At 49.5% G+C, this 23,275-nt stretch overlaps 1 long non-coding RNA gene across 18 annotated transcripts in view; it reads right to left on the reverse strand.

Annotated features, from left to right (window-relative positions):
• LOC120097809 (uncharacterized) overlaps window positions 1-23,275 on the reverse strand; it is a 23,868-nt gene continuing 593 nt past the window's right edge. Inside the window, exons 2-7 of one of the 18 annotated variants that reach the window (XR_015641097.1) lie at window positions 21,622-22,741; window positions 20,904-21,146; window positions 16,098-16,299; window positions 14,939-15,075; window positions 11,922-12,050; window positions 9,460-11,368 (exon numbers count right to left, since the gene is read on the reverse strand). This is a non-coding gene — a long non-coding RNA (uncharacterized LOC120097809). Of the gene's footprint in view, window positions 865-1,328; window positions 1,506-9,459; window positions 11,510-11,921; window positions 12,249-14,938; window positions 15,076-16,097; window positions 16,300-18,013; window positions 18,568-20,903; window positions 21,147-21,621; window positions 23,070-23,275 lie in introns of those variants that run through there. The other 17 variants (XR_015641102.1, XR_015641100.1, XR_015641099.1 and 14 more) reach the window with 17 other exon arrangements.

Below are 23,275 nucleotides of genomic sequence, written 5' to 3' on the forward strand. Positions count from 1 at the left end.
CTGACATGAAAGAAATACTTTATCTTTCCTAAAGCATGTCAGATCTGGCTCCAAGCTCCCACCGGCTTGCCAGGGGTTGGGGTGGGGGGAGCTGGCTTCAGTTGTGTCTTGTGGTTCCTTCTTAACCTCTTTGCAGTGTTTGATGCTCACACTGTCCAAGAAAATGAGGTACCAAGCCACAGTCGGTTTCCCATCAAAGCAGCACAGCCCCTCCCGGTCCCCACCAGGGAGCCTGCAATCAGAGTTGGCAGACCTCCCTGGAACTCCCAAAAGCTCCCAGGTTCTTTCCTGGATCCTGACGACATCTTCCTTGCATTGAACACAGCAGTGTACTGAGATGCTATTGGCTCACCGAGGACGGATGAGCCCAGGGTGTGTTTACAGACCCTTTCACCGTCCTTCCTTCTCATTCCAGTCTTCAAAGCGGCAGGCTTGTCATGGCCACGCCCTCCTCTGTCCTCAGCACTTCTAAATATACATGCTGGCAATCTACGACTCATTCCTTTTAGGCACAATAAAATTGCCCTTAGATTCCCCCCCCCCAAAAAAACCTCATGCTATGTAAGTGATCTCTTCAAATAACCAGTTGCTCCCTGACTCACTATGAGAACGTGTCAAACTAACCAAGCTTGTTCCTTGAATTTATGAGTCACAGATGTGGACCAGAGGGATCCTGGGGGATTGGAAGGGCCGGCTCCTAAGATTCTTTGATGGTTAGGGAAAGTGGCTTCCATAGATGGTAGTTCAAACATTTGGAGATAAAAAAGCGCACGTGGACCTGCTCCAAGCCAAATGCCTTGCTCAGTTTCTGTGATTCCTTATAGCCAACTTGTAACAGGATGCCTGGAATAGTCTGGAAGAGCTCTGCACAGAGTTAAAGGAAAATAATAGACTGTAAGTGTTTTCTAGCTATGAAAAAAAAATATTCAAGAAATTCAACAGAGTGGGGAACGTTTGTTTTGACATCTGGTTTCAGAGGCTTCAGTCCATAGGCAGCTGGCCCTGCTATGCCAGGATCTGTGGCAGAGTGACACACCATGCCCTGTAACTCACAAAAGCTGTTCACCTTGTAGCATCCAATAATCAAAGGGACGGTCAAGAAGACATCGGAGTCACAGCCCTGGTGACCTAATGTCCTTCTACCAGGCCCCGCCTCCTGAACCTCCAACCTTCCAAAGGTAACATCCGCAGAGGAACAAGCCCTCTGTGTTTGGTCCTCTGTGGGACACTCACGATGTAGTCATGACTGCGTTTGTGCTGTGTCTCAGGGGTAAGACTAGAAGCTGAGCCCTCCCTTCATTAGAGTTACATCTGAAACATTTGTGTACCGAGGCTTTCCCGTGCATAGCATCATCTTCCTGCTTGAGTGAGGTTCCCCATAGGATCTCACAGAAACCAGGGGAGCCTGCATCTAACGGTGTGGTTATACGGAGTGCTCCTGGCCATCAATCCATTCCAGATAACTGAGACTGAAAGGTGTTTCCAGGGTCTATAAAGCATTTGTCCTGCAAACACAAGGACCTAAGTTAAATGCCCAGAACCCACCGTAAGAAAACCCAAATGTGATACTGTCCACATGTAACCCCAGTGCTGCAGGGGTGGGGAGTGGAGCCTCCCCAGAGTTCATGGGGCCACCCAGCCTAGACCAATCAGCAAGTTCCTGGCCTCTGAGAAACCCTGTCTGGAAAACCGAGGTGGACAGTGTCCTGAGGAATTATGCCTGAGGCTGACCTCTGACCTACACACACACACACACACACACACACACACACACACACACACACACTCGAGCCCATGCACAGCCGTGCACATGCTCATCCACACTGAGACTACACCTCTATACTTCCAGACTAAAAGAGTCAGAGTGTTTGCGCAAAGGCAGAGCCCCTGACATGTCTGCCATGGTCATGTCCCTTGGATACGTGTTTGTGTTCCACATTTTGACATTTCACAAGTCCCAGGAAGCAGCCACACTGAGTCACACACACAGCTTAATAGAGTCCCCAGTAGACACGGTACTCTTTAATTAGTGCCTTGAGGACATCCACGGGTTTGTCATTGATATGACAGACCTTTCCCCAGGAGAACAGTCAGCATTGTTGCTGGCTGGTTTGTGTTCCGACCCACAACGTAGAAGTGAACCCGGGAGCTGGGTTGGCCCACATGACGCTTTAAAACTGACATTGTTCACTTTAAAACACTTGGAGGTTCAAATGCAATTGAGTCCCTCACACCGTGTTATGTGCTTTTTCAAGCAGATGACTGAAGTCCAATACACTGCTTTTCATCCAGTGTTTCCTCCTACCAAGCAAAAGCATGCCTCATTTATCCCTCCTAAGTAGAGAACAAATTATATAAGTCTTGACCCTTGGGGAAGTAGGAGGAAGCCCACCAGTCCATCAATGTATGGGCCCTTCCTTCAGGTGGGTCACGTGTCCCACTATGAGGCCCCTGGTTCCCTCCCACCTTCTCCAGAAGTCCTTCAGCCCATTCTTCATTGACAGCCATGTAGAGGGAAAACCCTAGAAGGTCAGAGTGACCTTTTCTGCTATTCTTTGGGGGTTGTGCTGTACTGCTTGGCTCCAAAGAAGGGAAGCAGAAAGCTGACAGCCAGGGAGGGACTGTTTGGAACCAGTCCTGAATGTCCCTATGAATTTGCAAGGACCTTACCTGAGGCAGCAGCGTGCCCCTGGTATGTTCACGGTGGTGGAAATACATTTCATGCTCATTCACCATTCGTCCCCAAGCGAACGTGCCTATTATCTTCCTGGGTTTCACACAGAGCAAGCTTGTTCTGGTCAGAATTTCTTTATGGGGGTATTTCTGGCTGTGACTGGGGCCCAAGGTGCCAGAGAATGAAGTGTGGGTGTGTGCCGTATTCATGCAGTTATCCTACACACAAACACACATACACACACACACTTACCCACACACTCAAACATGCCTATGTATGCATGAAAATTGAAGAATAAAATTAACCCGATTCCCCTCCCTAGGACACCCAGGAACCCTAGTAAGCCCCAGATTTCCTAAGTGACTCTCGATTGTAGACCACGCCAGTATTCTCTTAGAAGCTCTTGCTGTAAACTTGTAAACTCAGTGATCCTGAGGTACTTGGTCAGGAAGGTCTGTGGACAACTCATGCTTTCATTCCAGGGGCTTGACAGCAACCTGACCTCACTCAAAGGTCTGGCAAGTTGCTAGACACAGAATGGGCCACAGATACATTCCAATCGCAAAGCCGACCGGACTAGGAGCCACTGAATTTTTACTCAGATGCTAATTGCCAGAGGCAGGGCACACTCAGGCAGGTTGTCCGAGCTTCCCTCTTGGTGTTTGAGGAGATCTCTATTCCCTTGGTCTCCCCAAGGCCCCTGGATCCCCTTGGTTGGCATTCCCAGAAACTCCCCCAGGAAAGAGACCCTTTCCTGAGACCACTAGTAGGTAAAGTGCATTCTCCTTGTTCTTGGAGAAATAGGAGCAGCCCTGGATATTTGGCAGCCCAGAGTGCAGACCTAGCATGCCCACTCCACCTGGCTCGGAATCACGGGAGCAAGACCCCTAAGGCTGTGCATAAGAAGACCGGGTGCCAATGTTCCACTTAGGCTTCCAAGCCTTCCTGGGTCAAGATATCTTCCCAGTAGGGTCTGTGCTAAGGCCACTGGATCAGGAGACTCTGGGAAATGGGGGAGAAGCAGGGGGAAAGTGCCAGCATGGGTGCCAAGTGGAGCCAGAGTACAAAGCAGGCAGACATCGGAGCCAGGAGATTGAGTCACACCACCAGAGCCACCTCTGACAAAGACACAAACAAGGTGATGCTGGCTCTGAAGAACCTGGATTAGTAGGTAACGGTCCACAAATGAAAGGCCCGTGTGACATCATGGATGAAAATTGAGACAGAGCTTGGGTAAGGAGGCCCTGAGAACAAAGTGGCAGGCGGAGGAGGGTAAAGGCGGCATGACAGGTGTTCCCAGCAGCTAGAGCCAGGGTGAGTGGCAGCAGACCAGCAGAAATGACTGGATGCAAAGCCACCATTACCCGTCGCTTGGCTACTACTGTCTTGGTGGGATTTATTCACTGAAGAGAGATTCTACCAATCACTCACTGGCTGACTGTAGCACATGCGCAATAGCAGTCTAGCTCCTCCTGGAGTCATCCCATCACCCCGCCCCTCCGGGTTATCCCATTGCCCCGCCCCTCCGGGTTATCCTATCGCCCCACCCCTCCGGGTCATTCCACCGTCCCTCCCTCTGGCTTCTGTCCATTTTGACCTGCCAAGCACTCAGTCTTCCTTTATATTTGTCCAAGTCTCCCTTCTCTACCTTGTCGATCAGGAGACTGGGATTCCATGAGTGGAGACTCGGCCGAGGGTCCTTATTCTCCCATTTCTATGTTTTTGCCGTTTCGTTCTTTTTAAAAGATAGATGCTGTGTCTAAATTTCCCTCTAAGGTCTTTTCTCCCACCAACCCTTTGCCCCAAATTCCATGAATCAAAGATGCGACTCCCCTTGCTCCCTGCCCTGCATGACTCCCACTTCTGTTGCTGAAGTCAGTAACAGTTCCTTCCTCCAGCCCCGCCCCAGTCTTCACCCTCAGCTTGGTCTCAATGTGGAAATCTGAAAAACCATCTAAAGGGTTCTGCAGGGAAGAAAGATACCAACTCCTGAACCTTCTAATGGGAGAGGGCAACAGGTACACACCCCACTCACTAGAGAAACACAAGGGTTTGCTGAGCAGGGGAGAAGCTTGCCCATAGAGCCCCATGTGTAATACCTTCCTCCAAGTCATGAACTTGCTAGGGTCACACCCTACACTGGACCACTGTCTGTTCTCCTGCAGCATCCATGTGTCCCCCTACTCATCTATGTGCTGTGTGTGTGTGTGTGTGTGTGTGTGTGTGTGTGTGTGTGTGTGTGTGTGTGTGTGTGTAGAGCAGAGATCAAACTCCAGTCGTTCCTCAATCACGGTACATCTTATCTTTCAAGACAGGGTGTCTCCCTGAACCTGGCGATCACCAACTGGGCTCGTCTGGAGCCCTAAGATCCTTCTGTCTCAGCCTCCTCAGCATTGGGGTTACAAGCCTGCCAACATGCCCTGCTTTTTGTACAGGTTCTTAGGAGCAAACCTGGGCCCTTCTGCTCAGAAAGCAAGGACTTTACCTGCTAAGCTAGCACATGCCCTGTGGCGTTTGCTCTTGGGCAGTCCAGCAAGTACGCAGAGCTTGAACAGGACTCTAGGCTTCACTTTAGCTCACTAGCGCCCATGCAAGCCACTTGGAAGGGAGAGGCCGGTGCCAGCTCAGATCTGGAGTGTCCGTCCATCGTTCCCTTGCTATCTCCAGAGCTACCTGAGGTGCTCCCTGTCAATCAGGACTCAGTGAGTGAAAGCCCACGTCATGCAGTCATAACCAACCACCTTCATCCTTCCTAGCGCTTCAGGATTCTCAGCAGGCTCATGGAAGCCCCCTGGGCTTGGTGTCACTCAGCTGGACCTGCCTGCTTCTGCCTCTGTACTGCGGGCTTCAGAGAATAATTGTTCACAGTGATTTCTTCCTTCTGTGTCTCTTCTGCTCATACCACACCACGCACACCCTCAGTGCTACACAAACACACACACTGCACACACCATACCATACCACATCTAGTGCATGTAACAGACCACAGCACACCATAACACACACACCGCACAAACCACACTGCATGCAATACCACATATCACACACTGCATACAGACAAACACACAGGAACCACACCCACCACACCATATACAACATCCACCCCCCCAGATACACACCACAACACAGCATACCACACACATACTTCACACACCACACCACAGTACACACACCCAAAAAGAGAGATCACACTACATACATACATACACACAGAGAGAGATATGCTATATGAGTCTATATGTCTATATGAGCCATGCTAAAACAAAATGTGGGATGGAAGAGTCCATGTTAGAGAGAAGCAGTAGCTCAAGGGGTTCAGAGCTTGGGTCTTAGAAGATGAAATGGTTTTGTAGCCCCACAGCGAGGGCTAGAGAGTCACAGACACTGAGCATGTCTGTGAAAGATTATCAGGTTAATTGAGATTGGGAAGACCTGTCCACAATGGGTGGCACCATTCCCTAGGCTGGATAAAAATTAAGGGAAAGTAAGCTGAGCACTACTATGAATTCATCACATGTCAGATTCCTGACTGCAGATGCAATGTGATTGGTCCCTCGAGGTCCTGTCACTGGGACTCTCTCCCACCATCATGGCCTGGAACCTTGAACCAAAAGAAATCCTTTCTCCCTTAAGTTGCTTTTGTTGGGGTATTTATCACAGCAACAGGAAAGGATATAAGACTTGGGGCATAAATTGGTGCCAGGACCTATGAGTAGCAAGGTCCACACTTATTTTCCTCATATAAAAAACTCTAGGATCTACCTAAAGCCTACACACACACACACTCAAACTCACACTCACACACACATACATACACTCACACATTCACACACTCACATTCACACATGCATTCACATACACACAAATTCACACACACAACACAACACACACACTCACACATTCACACACTCACATTCACACATGCATTCACATACACACAAATTCACACACACAACACAACACACACACTCACACATTCACACACTCACATTCACACATGCATTCACACACACATTCACACACACACTCACACACACTCACACACACATTCACACACACACTCACACACACACACACACACACTCACACACACCCCATAGACATTAAACAACCACTGCATCACATTTAATACCCACAACAGTGTGGCTGCCGCAGAGACAGCTGTCAGCTCTGTTGTTTAGGGCACAGGGACAGAAGCAATGGTTTCCTGATAGTTTTGACCCATGGCCGGTTGGTTCCAGGGAGGCAGATTTGCAGGGACATGATGAAAAATTCATGGGTAGAGGCAGACTCGATGTCATGTTCTCTCCGGGTTAGAACACGGCAGCTTTGCACCGGTCCCCTGTCCCCTCTGCTCCTACCTGCTTTCTGAGCAGCCAGCACTTCAGGCTCTGTCCCAAGAAGACAGAGCCTCAAATGCTGTGAGCCATGCCAAGCCAAAGGCCACCAGGGATTCCTGCTCCCTGAGAGAGGCAGGCTGGCAGGTTAACAGTTCGACCAGATGCACTGAGAAGCAGTACCATCCTTAGGAGACAGGACTTAGAAGCAGTGGGCTCCTTAGGGACCACTTTTAGAGATGAGAGTATGGGATCTTCCTGGTTTTGCTTCCTGGCCAGGAAATGAGTCATTCTGCCCAACCCCACTCTTCCACCATAATGTCATGTCTTGGCATTGGCCCAAAGCAACCGTGCCAGTTAATCGCAGACTGACCTTGAAGCCATGAGCCAAAACCAACCTTTTTTCTTTATAAGGTTATCGTCTTGGGTATTTATCATAGTGAAGGAAAGCTGGCTGGCAGAGCTATGTTCTCTAAACGGTGTCTTGAAGTTGGGCTTGGTTTGCAGAAACCAATGGCTGGGCCTCAATTACTGATGGCTACAAACCACTGCCAGGCATCGGTGCTGTAAACAGCGTAATGGGGTGAGGGTGAGAGGGGCTGATAGGAGGTGCCTCCTGGGAACCATCTGCCTCCACACACACCTCACACACCCTAAAAGGAAAAGCTCTTCTGTATGACAGAACTCATGAAGGGAATGGAAGTCACTGTGCTGGAAGGATCTTTTTAGAAAGCACAAAGGAAGCCCAGCATGACTGTGCTCACCTATAATCCCAGCACACAGGAGGCAAAGGCAGGAGAATCATAGACTCGAAGCAAGCGGGTACTACATAGTGAGACCCTGTCTCAAATGGAAGGAAGAAAACTCTTACCTTTTAGCCTGTCCACTGAGGTGCTGACCATAGTTAGAAAGAGAGACAGAGACAGAGACAGAGAGACAGACTGTGCATGTGTGCATATGTATATGTCTGTGTGTGTGTATCTGTGTGTGTTTCTGTGTATGTGTCTATGTGTGTGTGTCTGTGTGTTGTGTGTCTGTGTGTGTGTATCTGTGTGTGTATCTGTGTGTGTGTCTGTGTGAGTGTGTGTGTCTGTGTCTGTGTGTGTGTATCTGTGTGTGTGTGTGTGTGTGTGTGTGTGTGTGTGTGTGTGTGTATGTGTCCCAGGCTGGCCTCATTTGCCACACAGCCTGGTATTCCTGTCTTTACCCACACCCCTCAGGTTTGCCCCCTTCCCTATGCCCCTCCCCCTCCCCCATGTTTCTCCATTCCCCCTCATCACCCTTCTCTTCCACCCTCCCTCTTCTCCCCCACCCCTCCTTTGCTCCCTTTCCCTCTCCTGCATCACATGCAGTCCGAGTAGTCTCCCAGATTCCCTCAGAGTCCCTCCGTGCTGGATTTTAAATCAAGCTCCCTGGACTTCACTCCTTCCCACTGGTCTCTCTGCTGCTCAGTCTTCTCTGGGACCCCTCAGTGCTACCCGGGGCAGACCCCAAAGGCCCAGCTTCTGCCTGGTTTCTCCTGTGCTCAGCCCCAACCTGCCTGTCAACCTACAAAGGAGACCCTCAAAGAAGCTATATTGTAAGTGTCACAGCTTCATCGTCCCTTCATCTGCTCCTGTCCTCTCCACCCTTCCCTCTCCCCAGCATTGCTCCACCAAACCACGGATCAGAGGAAGGATAAATAAATGTTCTGTGCATTTGCATGTGCACGAGTGTGTGTGTATGTGTGTATGTGTGTGTGTGCATGAGTATGTGTGTACATACACACAAGTGTGTGTGTATGAGTGCATTGTGCGTGTCCACATTTTCATGTGTGTGCATGTATATGTGTACTGGTACAAAAGCAGATGTGTGCAGATGCATGTGTAGCCAAAGGTCACATCAAATGCCTTCCTTTATGGCTCTCTTTGTTTGTTTGGAGACAAGATCTCTCATTGAACCCTGAACTCACCAATCCAACAAATCATGGAGATCTCTCAGGATCCTCCCCTGCACCCCAATGCTGGGGTTATGGGTATGTGCCACCAAGTCCAGTTTTTTATGGGAGCCAAGGCTCTGACTCAGGTCTGTGTACTTATACACCAAGCACTTTACACTGAGTGTCTTTCCAGTCCCAGCTTCTTTGTCTTTTTTTTTTCTTTTCTTTTTTTTTTTTTTTTTTTCCGGAGCTGGGGACCGAACCCAGGGCCTTGCGCTTCCTAGGCAAGCGCTCTACCACTGAGCTAAATCCCCAATCCCCCGACTTCTTTGTCTTAAACACAACCCATGCTTCTTGTCATGGCTTGTGAATACCCATGTGTTAGACCGCTTCTCACCCCCACTGACCATCCTGGCACCCCATTCCTTGGCCTTACTGTGTGACTTTCCCTGGGGATAGATAAATGTCAACTTGATGCAGATAGGACACCAACAACAGCCCAAAGAACCAATTCCACCAGAGTCTGAACTGATGATTCAATGAGTTTTTCAGTGTTGCTTATAGGGGGTTTGAGTGACACAGAAGCAGCTAGATCACTGAGCAATTCACCCAGGAAAGACATCCTGCACACTTGCAGGCAGCTTGTTTGACTGGAGAATCTCTTCCCCCAGAAGTTGTTACTGCTTATGTGATTATGGCAGGGGCTTTGTGAATCTTATAACTTTCAGGAACTTCCTGTGCCTTCTAAGTTTCTTTTAGTTCCTGATTCTTTAGGAGCCTCCCTCTTCCTCCCAGGACAGAAATGAGGTACATAACAAATCCTCACAGACACCGTCTTAGAACACTCTTTGTGCTTAGAGTTTGTTCCATGGTGTGCCATCTCAGCAGCCTCTTCTCAGACAGGCCCTGCAGATCCACCACCCTCAGTTCGGCTCCACCCTTTTTGTCCTTGTGATGATCTGACCCTTATACACTTTCCGCCTCAATTCTTAAGTTACACTTCTTCTCTGGCCTTATAATTACTACACACGTTCTATCTAGAAACTCTCAGGCCCACACCATGCCCGCCTGTTTATAAAGTAACTGCCGTACTCTCATTGTTTATGCCTGAGCATTAAGTAGCTACTCAGAATTCACTGGGTAAATGAGGCCTGAGATCTTATGGATGGATGTTGATGATAATTTACAAACAGAAAAATAGGCCCTCTGACTACAAATGGAGTTTTCATACATGGGAGTAATAACAGTCTGGCCCCTGACCCTCACTGCTGAGGAGATTTGTCTAAGACTAAGAAACAGAAGCTTGTAACATCAGCTCCTAGAAGCAAGCTGAGGAGGTGAATGGCCCTCTAAGGTAAGTTCTTTAACAGCCTCAGTTCCACAGAGTTGTGGAATGTTGTCCTCTGGGCACAGCATAGCGGTCACTATCAGAACAGCTCTTGGTACCCTCAGGAGACCCTCATGGGATCAGACCCATTGGTAGTCCCTAACATCAGGGGAATGGAGAAGGTGATTAGATTGAGAGCTGATATTCCAGCCACTCACCCCTGCAGCCTCCTTCCAGCTGTGTGTAATTCTGCCCCGGCTGCACATGGTTTGGGAAGGTTCGAGAGCTTGTAGAGGGTGAAGGCTTAACTGAAGGAAGGTTCTAGTTAAGTAGCTATGAGGAAGCCATCACCCATGCCAGGGTAGAACTTTTGGATGAAGAAATGTTCAGAGGTCTCCGTATTCCTGTAAATAACCCCTCACCCGAGCTCCTAGAAGTAACCTAAATAAGTCCAGCAGTTCAACAACCTGGGTGTGGATGTCGTTCTTCCCCCCACACCCCCATCTGGGTTGAATAAACATTTGTTCAAGTGTCTGTAGAAATAGTTACCACAGTACACGTCTAGAATGTCAAGGCAAGGGGCTGGTGCAGGAAGCACAACACCTGCTTCCTGCACTGTCAAAGTCCACAGATCTCACGGGTCTTAGATGATGTATCAAAAGGCTGACCCCAAACCCAAGCACACACCTTAGTGTGTAAATGGCGAGTGTCCGCACATCAAAGCCATGGTCCAAAAAGAGCTAAAACATGCCCTTTCTAAGAAGCTGTCTTCCCCACAAAACAAATGTTTTTTCTTACGTAAGACTTCCATTCAAAGAGTCACTTGAGGACGTTGGCCAGCTGTTTGCCAAGACCAAGCCGTGTGGTCTGAGGCTGGGGTTCCTCTGCACCTCCATATTCCTAGACATGGGGTTTGGGGTGCTTAGAACAAACACAAAAACTCGCTTGCACAGTTCTGTGGTGATGAAACCAGTCAGATGTGTAAGGCATGTTGCAGAAACACCCGGGCATGCATTCATGACAGCATCCCCAAGCTAGGAGTTCGGCTCAGTCAGCAGAGGACCCAGAGACAAATGCACATCGTGTTTGGTTTGTTGCCTGTTGGCAGAGAGCTGGGGAGGAAGAGCATCGGATGAGCGTGGTGACTCGCCAGCTCCATAGAGACAGGTTAGGTGAGGACTGCAACGGGACCAGCTGTCTCTAAACATTTCCGTGAGCCCTGGAGCCGGTGTCACCAAGGAGACACGTTTGATCTTAAAAAGACATAAGAGAGTCATCGAGGGTCTAGGGAAGTGAACCATCTGCTGGGCAAGTGTGAAGACCGGAACTGATGTCCCTAGAACCTTCACACAAGTAGATGCGGCAACACAGATGTCTGGGACTCCAGTGCTGGGGGAATGGAGCCGGCGACCTCTGAAGCTCGGTGGCCAGCTGGTATTGCAGAATCTGTGGGTGTCGGGTGCACTGACAGAACCTGTCTCAGAACACGTGTGTGTAGAGACAGCAAGGTGGCTGACTCAGTAGGTTAAAGTCTAATGACCTGAGTTCAGTCTCCAGAACCCACGTGGTAAGAGAAAACTGAAATCCCCTGCATGTCCTGGTACACACACACACACACACACACACACACACACACACACGCACACATATCTGTGGCCATCATACCTGCACCAGCCGAGGGGACCCCAGCACCTAAATACATGTTTGCTGCTTGAGGCACTGGGCAGAAGCAGGGCCCAGGACCTATGGGGAGCCTCAGACAGATATTGATATTGATGAATATAGATATAGGGCCTGTGGAAGAAAATCCAGTCACAAGCCTGAACACAGACACCAAAGCCACTAGCAAAGGGCACTTCAGAGATCTTAATTGGAGAACAAAGTGGAGCACGGTGTGGCCCTTACGGTTCCGGAACTGGTGGCATTGTGTACTCTCCCATACTTGCCCCTGCAGACAATTACTTTTGTTTTGGGAGCCTTAAGAAAACTGGGCTAGAAAGAAACCAAACACTCATTAATCTTGGTCTAGCATGATGCAAAAATCAATACATACCACAAGATTACCCAACTCTGGATCAGCCATCAGCCTCAGGGCCTGGTAGTTACTGTCTTTCTGATAGCTGTGAGAAAGTGGCTGTCAACAGCCTGTCCCTGGCACCCACTCCTTCACACAGCGCTCCAGTCACTCAGCCATGTCCTCTTGCTTTTGAACCCATGAGCAACCTCCAGATAGCTCCCCATACCTCAGACACAGTGGCCCAAAAAACCATCTTAAACCGTCAGCCCATTTCTCCAGAAACCTAGCTAGCTCTTTAGATTCATTGCATGCGCTGCCCAGTTCTTTTATCAACTTGAGATAGCTGGAGTCGCTTAGAAGAGGGTACCTCCATTGAGAATATGTTCCCACCAGATTGATCTATGGGCTAGCCTGTGGTACATTTTCTTATGATTGATAGGAAAGGGCCCAGCTCAGTGTAGGTGCGCAATCCTGGGCTAGAGGTGCTAGGTGCTGTAAGAAAGCAGGCAGAGAAAGTCAAGGGGAAAGAAACCAGTGTCACTCCTCCATGATCTCTGCCTCCAAGTTCCTGCCCTGACATCCCTTAAGGATGCCCTAGGAGTATAAGCTAAATAAACCCTTTCTTCCCCAAGTTGCTTTCGGTCGCAATGTTTTATCAGAGCAATAGAAACCCTGAAGACAGAAATCACTCCCAGAGAGTGTGTCAAGCCTGCCCGTGTCTATTCAGAAGGATTGAGGCCATATAATACCTCCCACTCTGAGGAACTGATATGATCTCTCTCACTAAGGAGAGAGAGAGAGAGAGAGAGAGAGAGAGAGAGAGAGAGAGAGAGAGAGAGTATTTTACGGTAATTGTCTGGTCAAGAGACCGGCTCCTGCAGAAGTGGGGAAAGGGCAGACAGCTCTGGGTCTCTCTTTGAGTATCATGATAACCTTCACTGCAGAAAGGGTAAACAGTAATTGAGTTGCTGCTGTGTAAACAGGGTGCTGTGATTTGTCTTATTTGGAGATGATTTCCTCTCGGTATCGAGCCGTCTTTGGCTACTCAAGTGAAGAAAGAGAAGCAGGAAAAGCGGTGACTGTTAGCACAAACAAGGGATGCTGCTTCTGTAGGGAACATGTCACTCAGAGAGGCTGCAAACGGCAGGTATAGGGAGCCAAGAATTTAGAGGGGTGTGTGTGTGTGTGTGTGTGTGTGTGTGTATGTGTATGTGTATGTGTATGTGTGTGTATGGTGTGTATGTGTGTGTATATGTGTGTGTATGTATGTGTCTATGTGTGTGTGTGTGTAGGTGTGTGTGTAGGTGTATGTGTATGTATATCTATGTATGTATATATGTATGTGTGTATGGTGCGTGTGTGTATGTGTATGTGCCTATGTGTATGTATGTATATCTATGTATCTGTATATGTGTGTGTATGGTATGTGTGTATGTGTGTGTATACATGTGTATATATGTTTGTGTGTGTCTATGTATATACGTGTATATATATGTGTGTCTATGTGTGTGTGTGTATGTGTGTGTATGTATATCTATGTATGAGTATATGTGTGTGTATGGTGTGTGTGTGTATGTGTGTATGTGTATATGTATGTGTGTGTATGTGGGGGGTGTGTATGTGTGTGTATGTGTGTGTATACCTGTGTATATATGTGTGTGTGTGTCTATGTGTATGTGTGAGAGAGAGAGAGAGAGAGAGAGAGAGAGAGAGAGAGAGAGAGAGAGATCTGAGGCATAATTCCTCAGGACACTGTCTTCCTTGGTTTTTGAGACAGGGTTTCTCACAGGCCTGTAGCCTGTGGTTGGCCTGTCTCTCTCCCCGGGCAGGGATTACAAGTACAGCATACCACCATACCGAGGTTTCTTGTTTTTACATGGATCCTCAGGATCCAAGAGAGGTCCTTGTGCTTGCAAGGCAAGTCCTTTCTCCATCATCCTTGGCCCAAGAACTTGGATTCTGAGAACAGACATTAGCCCCAGATGGAAATTGTCCAGAATCTATCTATCAGGAGTACACCTGAGCCCAGGACATGCTGCAAAGCAACTAAGTTCCAGAAAGGACCTCAAGGCCCAAAGCACCCTAATGGGCCTCTTGACTCTCCTGTAGCTGCCAGTGGTGTCATGCAAATGAAGAGTGAGCCTTCAGATCAGAGCTGGGGGACAGGGCTGTGTCTGGGATCCTCCTGTGAGTCTCTTCCCACTGACACTTGAAGCTTGGCTTACAATTGCCAGCATTTAACTCTGAAAACTGTTGCCTTTGCCCCTGTCTTAGCTAGGGTTTCTATTGCTGTGATAAAACACCACAGTCAAAAGCCACGCAGGAAGGAAAGAGTTGTTCACCTTACGGCTTAGCACTGAGAGAAGACGAGGTAGGAACCTGGAGGCAGGAGCCGAAGCAGAGGCCGTAGGAAAATGCTGCTTGCTCCTCATGCCTTGTTCAGCCTGCTTTCTTATACACCCAGGACTGCTTGCCCACAATGGGTGTTGGCCCAGCCACATTATCACTAATCAATAAATCACTAATCAAAGCAAGCTGGCGGGGCATTTTTTCAACTGATGTTCTCATTTCTAAAAAGACTCTAGCCTGTGTCAAACTGACATAAAATCTAACCAGCAGAGTCTTCTTTCTGCTTCTTTTTATTTTTTATTTTTCCCTTATTTACCTTTTTTTGGGTAAATTACCAGGTTTCCATGAGCAGCAACCAACCTCGGCGCTTCAATCGGGGTCAAGTTGGCAAGATGGTTCAGTTGGTAAAGCGCCTGCCTTGTGAACATGGGGGTCTGAGTTCCACCCCAGAACCTATTAAAAAAAAATAGAAAGAAGGCTTTAATATAGGGGACTTGGGGTCATTGCATGAAGAGCATCTGGTGAGCCTGGGTGGGAGAGACACTCCTTGGGTGGGTTGAGTACATTGTCCTCAACTAAACCAGGTGCATCCTACTACAAACCTACTTGAATAAAATGCCTCCTGTGTGTGCTCCACACAATGACATCTGTCCTTCAAACCCTTAACGTACCGCAGAAGAATACTTTCCAGTGTCCTTAACCGTCAGATGGGGCCATGTGAATATTCAGAGAAGTGGAGTGTAGGCGTTTCGTGACCCTGGAGAACACAGCAGCCCCACTCCAACACAGCCAGCCTTCTACAGAGCAGGCTGCAGGGTTCCAGGGGTGCTGCAGGGTTCCAGGGACTCTGATTTACACCTTTGATGCTCCCCCAAACTCTGAGTTGGTCAGTCAAGGCACCAGGGAAAGAGGGGGGAAAAATGAAGATTTCCTGAGGGGGAGGGGACTGGAAATGGAATCGTTCTATGCTGCAGGTGTGGGCCCACCAGACAAAGGACATCACTGAAGACCTTCAAATCCCATGGCCAATTCTTACAGCTTATCCAGCGACTAAAGAACGAGGTATAGTGCAGTAATACACCTCATTCTCCAGTGACCTCAGGGACAAGAGAAAGAACAGTCTTAGCGGTGCTCAGAAATTTGAAGAGAATGGTCCCGTTCTGCACTCACTTCACCCCGAGAGACAAGATGCAGACCACAGACAGGTCCCAGGATCGCCTGTCTCTCTGTCTGAGCCTGTCCTGAGGCTCTGTCCCCATGGAACCCAGCTCAGGGAAGGTGTGGAACTAAACCTGTTGTCATTGGCAAACTTCCACCAACCAGCCACACTCACTGTCCTCTCCTCACCCCAGCCCAGCCCTCCTGACTTTTATATTATAGATTGGTCTGAAGTCACACACGTGCATGAACACACACACACACACACACACACAACACACACACAACACACACACATATACACCACACACACTTACCACACGCATGCACGCACTTGTTGATCCAGTAGAACAGGAGGGAGGCACAGCTGCTGCTCTGGTTACTGAATCTCTCTGGATAAGGAAATGCCGGAGAGCCATAAAACCAACAGGAACTGTCTTTACAAATGTCTTGGACAACTGTGGATAAGCCATTATAATTTCCGGGGCTGCTTCCACCGATACCTTTCTCACTCACTCTCTGTGAAGGAAGTCACACACAGGGGTCGGGGTAGGGGGAAAGGGTATTTTTACTGAGATTTTAAAATAGAACAAAATAATCACAGCTTTACATTCTACATGCAACATGAATTTTTTTTAATTGTTAGTCACAATTCAACCTAGGCCATAGCTAAAAAGCTGCTTAATCATTCTCTTCTGACTCCACAAGTACAGAGTTTCCCAGGGCCTGACAGGATCCCCTTGAACACAGGTCTCAGTAGGGGTAGCCAAGTCTGCAGCTACAGGAATCAGTTGACACCTGTCGTAATGCTTCCTCTGATTGGGCTTCTTCTCCTTGCTCTGATCTCCTTCCGAGGATCTTCCCCTCACATTGGGGCCCACTTCTTTTCAAGCCGTGTGTCTACATGTATGAACCTCCTGTCCACACACGGCCTTACAGCATAACAGACATTTAACTAAGAGACCATCTGTCCCCCAGCCTCGAATCTAGACAATGTCTGCAAGGACAGTATGGCAAAAGGGGTGGCTATGGGGTTGCCATGATGTAGTTTCTTCCAGTTGTCTGAGGAACCCCAGGAAACCCAGCTGCCAAGTTGTGAGGAAACCCAAGTAGCAGGTGTGGGAAGGGAGTCAAATCCCAGTCACAGGCCACTAACCTGTCAGACTGACGAGTGACTGAGAACTCAGACGTCCCAGCCTAGGCCCCAGACACCAGAGACCGAAGGAGAGATGCTCTGCTGTGTGATATCCAAAGTTTCTGGTCCACAGGACCTGGTACTTATTTATGCCTCAAACTAGGTGTCCAGGAAGCTCACTGACCCCTTAAATTACCAGTAGTTCGCACCCACAGCAGGAACACAGTATCCTCAGGTTTAGCAAGAGGTTTTTGCAGTAGCAGTGGGCCTTGGGTATGGGTCCTGCCTGCTTTGGCCATGCAGCAACTTTGTGAATATGTGTGAGGAAATTCAGGCATGACCCAGCCATTAGCAATGCAAACCACTTGAGGTGGGTCCCAGGAGCCGTGCTAAGCCATGACTGGAATGTGTTGTATCCAAGGAGCGAAGTACTTGCCATGCAGGTGAACAGAAAATAGGAAACCATGGGGACAGCTGGTCAGAGTACTGTCCCCAGGTCCCTGGAACAGAAGTTGGATCCTGCCCGGCTTTCTAGCACAGAGAGTCCCTCCAGCTCAGAGCCTACCCAAGGTCTCTTAAAGACCTGCTGCTTCAAATACTTGCATATTTTCTGGAGGGTCTGGAGATTGGGTTTTAAATGAGTCAATTTATTAAATATGGGTGGATAGATGGATAGATAGATAGATAGATAGATAGATAGATAGATAGATAGATAGATAGATAGGCAGGCAGGCATATAGATGATACAGAATAAAGGTCATCAAATCACATGCTCAAAACATCCAGCAGGAATCAACTAGGGAAGCCCAATTGGGCAGTCGGCTGGAGTGCCAGCCAGAGTGGAGTGACCCCAAGATGAGTCTTCCAAATGACAAAACGAATGGCAACAAATAGAGATGACATCATGCAACCAGGTATCCGTAGCATTCAGCAGAAACTGCCTGGGGAAGTTGAGGCAGACAGCTAGTGTCCCTGGTTGAGCTTTCTCTCCGTGGCTGAGCTCCCCACAGCTAATCTTCCGTTTATTCCCAACTGAAGACACTTTCGTGTCACCCGGCTCGGAAATGGTTCACCATTTAAGTGAGTTTAAAGACTTACGATTCTACCCTTGGGTGGCTTTGCAGTTCTCTCTTCCGTACCACAGAGTTGGGGAGTGTATCTCACTCCCAGATAGGAGGTCTTGGAGGACACCCTGAGGCAAAAGTTGCTTGGATCTGAGATAGGGATGGAGAAGGGTGACCCTACTTTTCGAGCCAGCCTTTCAGTGAGTTCAAACAGGTCCAGACAATTTTTCAATAAAAAGTACATTACGCCAAGGGTCCTGCAGCCCCACCCCCCCTACCCACTTTGTGCCAGCATCCCAGCTGTGGGAGAAGCAGCTGCAATCAACCAAAGGAAATAATGGAGTTGCTGTGGAGGACCAATCTCTCTTGACTCCATAAGCCACATCTGGTGCCCACCCTGTTACAAGAGACCTCCCTTGACAGCAGCTGCTTGACAACTGGGCTTCAGCCACCTTCACCGCACAGATGGCCAAATGACAGGTGCCGTGCAGGCTCCTTCCTCAGACTGCCACAGTAGAGCTGGCATATGGCTCAGCATTCTACAGGCTCTGAAGCCACTCAGGTAGATGGCGCTGTTTTGTCCAGCCTGCCTGCCCAGCCCCAGCCTTTTCTTAAGCACGCAAGCCAATGGACACACACGCAGACACACATGCACGTACATGCACACGCCCACGCACTTTGGAGAAGGCTCCACCCACTCTTCAATGCTGTTTGTTTTGGCTGACGATTTCACTGTCTGTCTTTTACATTTCCACGGGAATACATGCAGCCTTGGGTCCCTAGCAAAGCTGATAATGTCTCCCCTGTCCTCCTCCCTTCTCCTACCACCCACCCTGCATTCACCTCCCAGACCCTTCCTGAAGGCTTTTTAACTTCTGTCCTAGATCAGCACAGACTCTGAATGCTTAGTTAGCCCCAAGAACAAGGTGACTGCGTCAGCTCCGAGAACGCACTGAGAGAGCAAAGAAGCCACCTTGGAAACAGTCCAGGAACACTCCGCCCTGCAGACTCCAGGACAGTTCAGCATACAGTGACAGGACCTTGATATCTTTTTACCACAGGGTGTTTTAAGGGGTGCTGCCCTGGCCTGGAGGACCCAGCACTCTGCAGGGTACAGCATAAGAGAAGAAGCAGAACAGAGGCCTGCAGCATGTACACAGGACACCAGAGGCACAGCGTGTCTCCCAGATGGACCCCTGCAGAGGCTCTGGAGCCATGGTAGGTAGGACACCAGTCCTCAAACACTCCATGATGAAGCAGGGGGTGTCTGTGGACCTTCTAAGGATCCCAAGACAGTCTAGGACTCCTGCGATGCAATTTGTGGGTGAACTTAAATGGTCACGAGCTTGACTCCTGCTATGAAATCTCTGCTTACTCCTGACTCCTTTGCTTCCCTTTCCATGGGCTGTTGTTTTAACTGTTTTCTCATTGCCGTGATTAAATGTCTGTAAAGGCCAACTTAGCAGGAAAAGGATACCGTTTGGCTCATGATTTAAAGGGATACAGTCCCTCAAGGTGGGGAAAGCTTGGTGACAGGCAGAGTCATGGTGCAAGGGGGTCACATACCAGATATCCTACGTATCAGATATTTATATTATGATTCATAACAGCAAAATTATAGTTCAAAGTAGCAATGAAAATAATTTTATGGCTGGGGGCCACCACAACATGAGGAACTGTATTAGAGGGTCACAGCATTAGGAAGGTTGAGAACCACTGATAAAGGAGAGACCAGACAGGAAGTAGGCGAGGCTATTATAGGCCTCAAGACCCACCCTTTGTATCCAGCTCCCTCCAGTAAGGCTCTGCTTCTGAAAGGTTCCCCAACCCCACCCAACAGCACCAGGATCTGAGGACCAATTGCTCAAACACATGAGCCTGTGGTTGGAAGTTTCACATTCAGATCTCTAGCCAAAACAGCATGCAGTCTGTGGGGGCCTCTTGTGAGCCTGTGTCTCAGACACTTACCTCAGAACACCCTGGGAAGTATCGAATCCATTTCAGAGACTGGTAAACCCCCGCTGCTTTAGATCACTGAGGGCTCAGAGGAATGAGTGAAGGGAAAGGTTGGTTACATCAGCTTGTCTGAGCTGAGAAAAGACATTGCTGGAGAGATGGGTGCTAGAATCAGTAGGCCAGGAAAGATCTGCCCTCAACACTGCAGCTGCTGACTACCCTGATGGAGGAGAAGGGGTGAGGGAGAGGTGCTGTGCTTGACCTGAGCCCCCACTTCTATCTTTAGACTTCAGTGTCCTGGTTCTCAGGCCTTCAGTAAGATATGGTACTCACCATCACTACCCCAGACATTGACTCTCCAAGTCTCTACTTCCCACAAGCCCCTGCCTCCCTCGTCTGATTATCTTTCTGCCTGTCCACACAGGCACACACACACACACACACACACACACACACACACACACACACACAAAACCAGATTGACAAGACCCAATGGTGCGTGGATATTGTGGATGAGGATCAGAGTCCCAAGGCACCCACTGTGAGGGTTCCACTGCACCTATCCATATATTAGGCTCCTGTGTATGTGACTGCAAGCAGTAAATTGGACCAAGGACACAGAAATGACTTGGACTAGGGATGGCTCATCAGTTAAGAGCACTTGTGGTCCTTACAGAGAGAGAACCAGAGTCTGATTTCCAGCACCCCCATCAGGTGGCTCACTACCCCATGCAACTCCAGCTTCAGGGAATCCGACGCCCTCTTCTGGCCTCCACGGTACCTACACTCACGCTCATAACCACAGACACACATCATTTTAAACGTAAAATACAATGAGAAGTAGAGAGATAGTTTGCTGAGAAAGGGAAAGCACCCCTGGGGACTGGGTTGAAGTGGGTCAGTGACCCAATGAGAAAGCATGGACCACAGGGCACCAAACCCTTTCTGGGCTATTACCCAGCACCTGCCTCTTGCCAATGCCTCGTTTGTGGGTGATGCTTGGGTAAGAAAGGACTTCCACTCCTTTTCAGCAAACTAGCCTGAGTGTGCTCCATTCGACGTAGGACTCCAGGAGCTTCCTTTGTATGCTAGTCTTGGTGCTGCTTCATCTTGCCACAAGGGTATGCAGGGCCAGTGCAGCCTTCCTCCTCATTCTGGGGCCAGCTGCAAGGAAGGCCATTGTGAAAGTGACCTAGAAAAGCCACTTGGACCTAGGTAGGAAAGCAGGAAGGAGAGAGAAGCTGCTGCAGGCTCTGAGCAAATTGTCAGTCAGCCCTCTGTCCCCTCCAGCAGCAGGAAGGTCCTGCTGTCACCTTCTGTGTGTCAGCTCTCTGCTAAGGCCTAAGGCAGCCCATGGCTTCAATATTTAACCCTGCCACCTGTAGCCACCACCACCCCCCATCCCCAGCCTTCCTTTACTCCTTTACTGGGAAGTTGACATCTCACTGTGGAAGGCCTGCTCGTTCTGACACAGAGACCAACCCTCCCCAGAGTCACTGTCTCCATACCCCCTTTCTCAAACAACCATCAGCAAAACAGTAAAATCCTTTTCTAGTGTTGGAGGTGAAGTCAGATTACATCTCAGCCTGCTTGTTTTAGTCTAAAGGACCCTAGGGAGGCTGGCAGCTGGCCAATGGAGTGACCATGGGGACAGAAAGTATTCCTCAGGGTACTTTAAGGTCTCACCTTGCACACCAGCCCCACAGCACTGAGTGCTTTTCAGCTGGTTCTGAGAGTTCTTCAAGGCAAGAGGCCTGCAGGGCAGGCATGAGGGTCTGTGCTCACCGGAGGGGCTGAGCTTCTGCACAGCTGGAGTGTACTGATAAAAGCCTTACTGAGGTAGGGCGGGTCCCCTGGGTGCATGCTCTTCCTCAGACTCCCGGCTTCTTCATACTTTGTCCCCTGCCGTCACCATGAAGTACAGTGTGACCTGTCACATTCCAGAGCTGTGGCCTGGAGCCACCCAGCCCATCGGTAGTTGGCAAAGGAAGGGCTGGGCCACACAGCTGCTAAAAATGGCTGCTTCAGTCTTCCTATCCTGAAGAGTACACAACTGACATTCCTGCTATAGTTGAGAAAGGTCCAGCCCTGCTCTACTTTGTGGCAGCTGCTCCCCTGGGCTCCCCTAGACTGCAGTAGCTCTGTCCAGGCCTCCGTGCATTCCACAAATGCCAGCCAGAAGCCTCTGTTTGCAGGAGCTGCAAGCCCACCAGGCAGAGGGCGCTCAGGGCTCCCTGGTCCCACAAGGGTCAGAGACAGGCATGTCATGGGCATGCCTCCTCCCGGAGAGAGATAGTTAGCCACCAAATGTCAGCCTCGCTGCTGAGGTGGGGAAACTGGATCTGAAAATGCTTGTACCAGTGCTACCCTTATCCAAAGCCCAGCAGGGTCTGACTCCAGGATTACCAGCTCCAGGCTTGTGAGTGAGTTCTCTTCTGACATCTCAAAGGATTGCTTCGGAAGGTGAAAATATAAAACGCACAGTTTTTCTTCCTGGGGTGAGCCCAAGAATTAGCATATGCCTCTCCAGACATACCCAGTGTGTGTCTCGCCTCCTCCAAGGTCCCTGGGGAGCAGGGAACTCAGCTGGGTCTCCAGCCCACGCCCTGGCCCAGCCTTGTGGTACAACTGGAGTCGGGCGCCGTTGAAGCAGAGTTGGCCGCCTTCCCGGGTTGGTAAGAGGGCTTCATTGGGTGAGTCCCACAGACCAGGGTGCCCCTGGGGCTTGTAGACCAGAGCAGAGTTAGGAGCCCCGCCAAACCTTCTCTCCAACGACACCAAAATTATCCTGTCGCTCCTAGCGCTGCTGTAAACATTACAAAACTCTTTGAAGTTCAAACTGTGCCTGCCCACAGAAGGGGTTCTGCAGCCAAACTGTCTTACAGGGCAATTAAGATGTTGTCTGCAGGTATCCGGCTGTCTGTGGAGTTTGCTGGGACTCAAGAAGGGTCTGCCACAAGGCCAGACACAGCCAGGCAGTGGCCACAGACCTAGTGTAGTGATAGTGGCCGCAGCTGAAGGAAATGGGCCCTGGAGGATCCCAGAGCCAGTTCTAGGACCCACGCAGTCTCCTTCCCACCTGCACCTTGGTCTCAGGCCACACACCTGAGCTCAAATGCTTTGATGGCCTGCCTGCCTTTGTGGGCAGTGCAAGCCTCAGCTCCAGGGGGGCGAAGCTGTGAGAGCTGATTCTGTTTGCTCTCTATCAGAGCTGAGAAAGGAGTTGAAAGCTAGGGCTCTGGTCTTTCAAATAAAACCTTCAAGACAGGAAGAAGACCACCACAGTCCCTGAAAGGGAGCCAACAGGTGTCTGCAGCCTCCCTTGGGCTCGGCTGGGCTG

Source organism: Rattus norvegicus, chromosome 17 (genome assembly GCF_021556685.1).
Source record: "Rattus norvegicus strain SHRSP/BbbUtx chromosome 17, alternate assembly SHRSP_T2T, whole genome shotgun sequence".
NCBI classification, from domain to species: Eukaryota; Metazoa; Chordata; class Mammalia; order Rodentia; family Muridae; genus Rattus; species Rattus norvegicus.